The 7,874-nt window shown below is 41.1% G+C and overlaps 1 long non-coding RNA gene across 7 annotated transcripts; it reads right to left on the bottom strand.

Annotated features, from left to right (window-relative positions):
* Positions 1 to 3,615: 3,615 nt before the first annotated feature.
* Positions 3,616 to 7,858, bottom strand: LOC309491588. 7 transcript variants are annotated; one of them, XR_014203202.1, is made up of 7 exons: positions 7,742 to 7,849; positions 7,563 to 7,607; positions 7,106 to 7,448; positions 6,212 to 7,035; positions 5,276 to 6,048; positions 5,088 to 5,176; positions 3,616 to 4,748 (listed from the first exon to the last, which is right to left on the bottom strand). It is a non-coding gene; the product is annotated as an uncharacterized lncRNA (long non-coding RNA). The 7 variants fall into 7 exon arrangements; XR_014203196.1 differs by having other exon boundaries at positions 6,212 to 6,417; positions 6,532 to 7,035; positions 7,106 to 7,858; XR_014203199.1 differs by having other exon boundaries at positions 6,212 to 6,665; positions 6,954 to 7,035; positions 7,106 to 7,857.
* Between the last annotated feature and the right edge of the window lie 16 nt (positions 7,859 to 7,874).

Here is a 7,874-nt window from a genome sequence, read left to right on the forward strand (position 1 = left end):
CGTTTTTACCTCCCTACCTAACCCTAACCCTAACTCTAACCCTAACCCTAATTCAATCAATAAATTCACTTGACTTGACTTGACTTGAATTATTACCACAAGCTTTAATTTGTTATAAATCAAGTTACTAAAGATTAAGATTTGGCCAAATGAAAAAGCATTTTCTATCAATATTTATTTCTACTTACCAAACTCCCACTTCCAGGTGAAGTGGTCACGCCACTGTCGCTGGAGACATTCCCCATCTTCGTCTGAGGAAACAAAGTCGTTGTGAGCATTTCTTAAAATTAAAATCTTTATAAATAAATTAATAAATGCAGTTCTTTTTATTTTGCATTCATGCGACATTTGTGTTTAATTATAGTAATAATAGCCTATATATATATATATATATATATATATATATATATATATATATATATATATATATATATAACACTTTACAATAATGTTCTACACATTAGCTAGCAGGAATAATCCATTTACAGCACTTAATGTACGCATTCGTTTGTAAATGGTAAAGTATTTGTAACATTTAAGGTTGTATTATGAAATTACGTCAACTAACAGTAAACTGCGCATGTGCAACATCAATAAAGCGTTATTGTATAGTGTTTGTATTGTACATGTTTTGTATGAAGCTGTACTGTGGACTAAAGCTGGCGGTGTAGTCCATGCAGGTTATGTTGGCACTGCTCGTCTCTCGGTTTTTGGATTTAGCTCTGTTCACTGGATTACCCTTTTTGCCTCTGCCAAAGGCAAAAAAAAAAAAAAAGAAGTGAATATACACACATTTGATGGAATTTTGAGTACTGCAACAGGAAATTACAAAGCAGTGAGGCACACACCTGACAGTGCATCATATCAGCTCCAAAAATGGCCTGCATCTTCTTCCACAGGGAGACCATAGGCACCAGTCTTGGAGTAGCTTCCCAGGTCCAGTGGTTTGGCAGTGGAGGCATCGCTGGCTCCACTTGTGGCTCGCTCTCAGCATCCCTCGAGGAGCTCTGAGGCACGGAAGATGGCGCAGGAAGGAGTGGAGGGATGTTCCTCACCACCAAGCCCTTCCTGTCCATTTCTTCTAACCAGCTAAGAAAAACACTGGATTCACACACTTGAATCAAACAGCGTCCTCAATTAAATGTTGGCCTCCAGGTGAAGGAAAGAATAGTGACTGAAAATGTAGACAGCAGCTAGCATTGGCCAACACAGCGCCTTGGCTGCAGGGTTAGATGTGAAGTACTTGATCAAGAAGCGCTGCAGAGATGGAGAACCGAAGATGGAGCAGGAAGGAGTGGAGTTATGTTCCTCACCACCAAGCCTTTCCGGTCCATTTCCTCTAACAAGGCAGCTAATGAAAGAAATAGGACGCCTTGACATGAAGGATCATTAGTGAATTCCTTTATGTTAACAACAAAACATAGTAAAGAACTATATAAAATAACAAAAGTTATTAAAATAATTAATTAGCCTAAATTTGCCTCTTTCCAGAGGCCCACTGTCAAGCACAGACCACTACTTAGTACCATCTATGTGCCTTTCATTAATCAAGAACGAAAGTCGGAGGTTCGAAGACGATCAGATACCGTCGTAGTTCCGACCGTAAACGATGCCGACCCGCGATCCGGTTGGCGTTATTCCCATGACCCGCCGGGCAGCGTGCGGGAAACCACGAGTCTTTGGGTTCCGGGGGGAGTATGGTTGCAAAGCTGAAACTTAAAGGAATTGACGGAAGGGCACCACCAGGAGTGGAGCCTGCGGCTTAATTTGACTCAACACGGGAAAGCTCACCCGGCCCGGACACGGAAAGGATTGACAGATTGATAGCTCTTTCTCGATTCTGTGGGTGGTGGTGCATGGCCGTTCTTAGTTGGTGGAGCGATTTGTCTGGTTCATTCCGATAACGAACGAGACTCCGGCATGCTAACTAGTTATGCGGCCCCGAGCGGTCGGCGTCCAACTTCTTAGAGGGACAAGTGGCACAATCAAAAGGGCAATTACAAAGGGCAATCAAACTGTATTTTATATCACGAGAAAGCTCGTGTTGTGCAGTTTCACATGAGCCCAGTCTCATTAATGCGCCTTGCTCGAGGCCCGAGAAAACTGGGGTCCTGTCAAATAAGTTACAGGTGGGATGTTTTTGTTAAAGTCCCACCTGTAACTTATTCGACGCGGCCTCTAGGCTGTCTGTTTATGAGGTGAAACCTTCTGTACACCACTCAGGGGACACAGACCCACCCACTGATGTACATTGCAGCCATTAATTATGCATAATTTGCATAAAACTCAACCGTCCACAGACAGCATATAGGAGTCCTGTCAAATAAGTTACAGCTGGGATGTTTTGGATAAAGTCCCGCCTGTAACTTATTTGACAGATTCCCTATATGCTGTCTGTGGACATTACATTAAAAGGTCATATTTCATAAATACAGTGCTTTTATCTGGTGAAACCTACTGTACACCACTCAGGGGACACAGACCCACCCACTGGCCAGATTCGGCCAATCAGATGCCATATATGCTAATGAGGGTGGTTACTAATGAGGGTGAAAGTCGTTTTTACCTCCCTACCTAACCCTAACCCTAACCCTAAAAAAATAAATACAATTATAAATGAAAATTTCTAAAGACAGTTAATCTTACATAGAATATCACAAAAATATTAACAACTTGTTTTTTCAACATCTTCAGTGAAAGTGCACACAGTGAACGTTTCAATGGCAAGAACAAAAACAATCTGTGAATGTCCTATTACAGGCGGAAAGGTACAAAAAAGATGTGAAATCTAGCAAGTGCACACATGATCTATAAACAGTACTAAAATGGAAGTGGTGCCATAAGATCGCTAACGATTTCAGCAGCTTTCAGTCCATAATGGCGGACGCGCCTCCACAGCGCCATCTACAAACTGTTACCCATAACACAACAGAGTTTCGCCTCTTGGGCTTCTCTTTAGCTGTGGTAAAGTATGCAAACACCACGTGAGCGGTCAATACGGGAACCAGAAAGTGTCCGACTTCACGTCTCCGTTTGCAGCTCCTCCCCGCCTGCACGCGGCTACTCTCGCCGATCGGTTACATCCAGCCGCAGCCGATGTCGAACACACCTATTGTGTACTGCAGGCTGTGGGTGGGTATATTTATGCTCCGTCTCAGTTCAGTAATATTAATTTGATTATAATGTAAAATAAGTAGAGTTTTAGAGTATTTTATGTTTGTGATTTGGGTTGGCTAATATTTTGACCATTGCATTAAAATATTAACATATATTTTGTTAGTTATATCACCTTTTGTGAACTTGTGAATTTTGTCTGTTTGAGTTTGATAGATGTGATACAGACTTCGACCTCTCTGAGTTTTTACACTGAAGAAGAGCAGACACTTCACTTCAAACAACAGTGACCAACTTGTTCTGTTGGAGAATGGGGGTAATGAATCACTAGATCTGTACAGCTCATTCACATTTATTCGTACAAGTGTCTGTTCTATGTGTGACAGTTTGTGAGTGTTGGGCAATATTCTGTACACCAGTGAAGTGCAGTGCTTATATGTTGTATTATTTATACCTAATGAAAACACTTGTATTAGTAAAAGAAAAGAATGCAATTAAACAATGAGTTAAGGGACATTTTATTCCGGGGACACGAAAGAACTATACACAACAAAGCACAACATAAAAATGAACAATAAATAAAATGATGTCAACAAGAACAAAACTGATGAACTGCCAGAGACTGTGAAAAAATAAATAAGAAAAATATATCTTCTAGAAAATATTATTGAATGTTTTAGTTATGCAATACCAATATAGTCACATCCTCACCTGGTGGTGTTTTAGTTTTTTTCTTTTTTTTTAAACCAAGGATGAAGCAAATACAGTAATTGATAAAACATGTATTCTTTTTAAATTAAGTAAATTATCCAATTTTTCTTGCTTACAAGAAAACAGTTCCCAACACTGTTGAGGGGCGGATCATAAAAAAAATCACTGTCATTATCCACAACCAAACTATTTTCAAGGCCACCCCTCGACTAGGCCAAATATTTAAGAACCCAGAAACCACAAAATCAATTACATGAGTGAGAGAGAAACACCATAATCAAATTTTAGCTGGGTGTCCACACTGATGTCACAAAGTGCCAAAAGGGTTTGTTGGGATCAGGAATCACATTTAGTCTTATTACTTGCCCTGCAATACCTTTCCTGCCAAAACATCCCCTGAATTCCAAATGATGCTCCCCTTTTGGACCACTTATACTTTCTAATATGAAGCAAGCTTTTCCGTGTGAATCTACAGGCTGAGACGTCACTCAGGACTTTATCTTTAACTCTTCATCACAATCTCAAGCCGCTGATCTGTTAAAGGATTTCCCCATTTATCACACAGCTGCATGACCAATGGTGTGTCAAAGCCATGGCCATTTATGACCTGGAAAGGTATATCTGGCTTCTCCAGCAGAATTATCTTTGCCGGATGTCCCACAGTAACTTCAGTTCGCACAAATTCCTTTATGTCCTGATACTTGAAGCAAAAACTCTTTTGGGCCAAGAGAGAATGGCCAGCCCTGTCCAGGTCTGCTCAGACAGGCACTTCATTATGGCCTCATCTGACTCTGTGGCGAGGTTGGAAGCCGGTTTCCACAACCGTTGAATCTCCTCGGGTTTTGGGTAGTTGGACCTCCACCCCTCCTGCCCAATCAGCCTTGACAACTTTGCGGTCGAAGGCTAGTGGACTTTGAAGTGTGCTGAAAGACAAAATCAAATCACTTTACTCAGACGATCACTTTTTTGACTTCAATTTTGAGTTGGGCTTGCTGCGTTTTGATAGAGAACGTGTACGGTACAAAAAGTTTTTTGGTGTATAGTTTGTATAACTAAAAAAAAAAAAAAAAAAAAAAAAAGTGGTTTTGACCAGAAGATCAAACATTTGGCTAACTGTGTGATGTAGGTGTTTGTTGCTGTGTTAAAGGTTTAGAAAAATTACCATAATCATTGGTAAACGCTTGTTGGCGACAAACAAAAAACACCTGCAGTGTCAAGTTAAAATGAGCGACATTGCTGTATTGGTGGATTCGGAGACTTACACAGAAGATAGTCCTGTCTCTGGGCGTACTTGATATCTACGTATATATCAAGACTATGAAATACTTTTTTTCTTTTTCCACTCTGAATCCTAGATAACAACGAAAAATGGTCACTTACTAATGCATACGTGCTGTAAACATTGCATCATATTGCAAGCGTAGAGTCGTTAAAATAGAGATGTACTTACCGTCAAGGATTCCACAGCTCTTGGGCGCTGCATGTGGGCAAAAACCAAGACAGCCTCGCAGTAGTACCTATGCATGGTCCTTTCTCTGTCCCTGAGTTTTCTGCCCAAAACCAGATCATGAGCCATCCTCTTTACTTCCAGCTTTGCCACTCTTAAGATTGTCTGGCAGTACTGCAAGCCCATAAAGAAAGAACCTGTTAGGACGAAACAAAAAACAAGACAGGTTTACTAAAGATACCGCACTCGAGATGATGTGAGACAAGACGGGCGCACACATGGACCCTAAATGCATTAAAATAAAAAAATATATAAACACAAAATGAATGTCTTGTGTCAGGTTGTGTCTTGTCATCATGGGTCTTGTATGACTTTGTTTCAAACCTGTAAGAATTTCTTTTTTCTGCTGAACACAAAAGAAGATATTTTGAAAAATGTCTGTAACCAAACAGTTGATGGACCCCATTGACTTCCATAGTAGGAAAAAAAAATACTATGGAAGTCAATGGGGTCCATCAACTGTTTGGTTACAGACATTTTTCAAAATATCTTCTTTTGTGTTCAGCAGAAAAAAAATTTTTTTTACAGGTTTGAAACAACTTGAGGGTGAGTAAATGATGACCGAATTTTCATTTTTGGGTGAACTATCCCTTTAAACAAGAAGACACAAATTAAGCAATGCTAATACTTATCTTAACAAATAATAATATGTGGTTGCGCTGCTTCTCTCTCCGCAGAGCATGGGCGGTCTGTATCCACAAGGCCAGAGCATCTCCCTAAAATTGGCAAGACAACAGGAACCAAGTATGTAACCACACAAATACATAAATAGTATGTAACACTCTTTGCCGAATGAAGAATGTAGATTTCTTCATCAGAACTGTGAGTAAGAATGAGCTGGTGAGTTAATTATTTATTTTTTAATAACCTTAAACATGCCTGAAGCATAGCAGTTTGGCTGAGGTCCATCAGGTCCCTGGGCCAGTACCTTTTGGTCAGATCTCCTTCAGTCAGTCCGACTGCTGCACTTTTGTAGAGATGTTGTCCAACAGATCGACCATTAGGTTGTCAACCTCATTGAAAGCCGGTGAAAGTTCACCTCCACCTGTTCACATGTTCAAAGGCCAGAGCATCTCTCTGAAGGCCTTAGGGAGACAATACATTACATTTCTGTGGCTGTGGTCTATCTGGTCGGGTATGAATGAACATATTTCCATGAATTTGAACTTCATCAGAGGCGTGCTGTGTCTGCGTCTCACAGTCAGTGTGTATGTGGCAAAGGTTTGTTCCTGCGTCCAGAGCAAAGCGGTACAGTCTGATGAAGTCTTTATAAAGCGGAGCACATACCAGCCATGGCTCTCCAAATCTCACCGCTCCAGTGAAGAGGAACTCGCTGTAAACAATGAACAAAAATACATTAGCAACATAGTAAAAAGTAAGAATGTACAGCATGTATGTCCTCCCTTGGTCCAGCATCTCAGCGCGCACATGCCAGAAGCGCATGTCAAATCACTGGAAAACAAAAACAAGTCTGTGACCTCTGCTTTTTATAGAGATGCAAGAAAGGATTTTAAGATCTAAATCTGTATCGATTATTATTCACCACTATAGCCGTAGTCATATCTTATGCCGTACATACAAGTGGAAGTGTGTGATTTTTTTATTTTATTTTATGACTCACCTGGCCCTGGACCTGTTGAGATGCATAAACAAATGCTCTCCTGCTGGCTTCTTTGAAGGCCCCGGGGGAGCCTCTGAGACATCTTCAGCATTTTAAAACGTTACTTGTAGAATGAATAAACATATTCAATGTTGAGCAGTGGAGAGACTTACCGAATCCCGAACTAGCACTGAATATAGTTCCAGATGGCTCTACGGAGCATGGAAGTGTCCACACCCTGGTGTCTGGCCATTGTGTTGTGTTGCACTGATGAGGGCGGAGCTGCTGGAGTGGGACTCCCTGTCGGTGGAGACACCGTTCCTGCGGGCTTCTTTTCAGACACCATCTTCTCCGACTCACTGAAAACCAGACATTGTGTTAGAATGAATTGTGTCATTTCTAATGACTCACCTGGATGCTGGATGGGTCGAGGAAGCACTGCTCTCTCCTGGGATCAGTAGTGCTTTAAGCACACGGGCTGGTGCGCCTCCTCTTTCTGCTGTGTGGCTGGCTGAGCTGATGTACAGAGACCCACAGAGAAAGAAATCTAAAACGCTCTTTGCCACTTACATGCAGAATGTAGATTTCATCATCAGAACTGTGAGTCAAAATGAATAAAATTTTAATTACCTGAAGCATGGCAGTTTGGCTGAGATCCGTCAGGCCCCACTTGTCCTTTTATTGAGATTAATTTCTCTATCATTTGAGGTAACAATTTGCATAGTTTTGCATGTCCAATCACTTATTTCCTGTAAGCAGTGACCTTTCAAGAATTTGATGCCTTGGAAACAATAGAACTATATTCATACCTGGTTGTGTGGGCAGACAGCATGTCTGTCCTACGCCCGGTGCATTAGCTGAGACGGTCTCCGAGGGCACGCCATCACTGTGTTCCTCTGAAAGTTCTGCGAATGCAGTTATATGACTGACATTTGAGAATGG

Source organism: Leuciscus leuciscus (genome assembly GCF_965113295.1).
Source record: "Leuciscus leuciscus genome assembly, contig: HAP1_SCAFFOLD_378, whole genome shotgun sequence".
Lineage (NCBI taxonomy): Eukaryota > Metazoa > Chordata > Actinopteri > Cypriniformes > Leuciscidae > Leuciscus > Leuciscus leuciscus.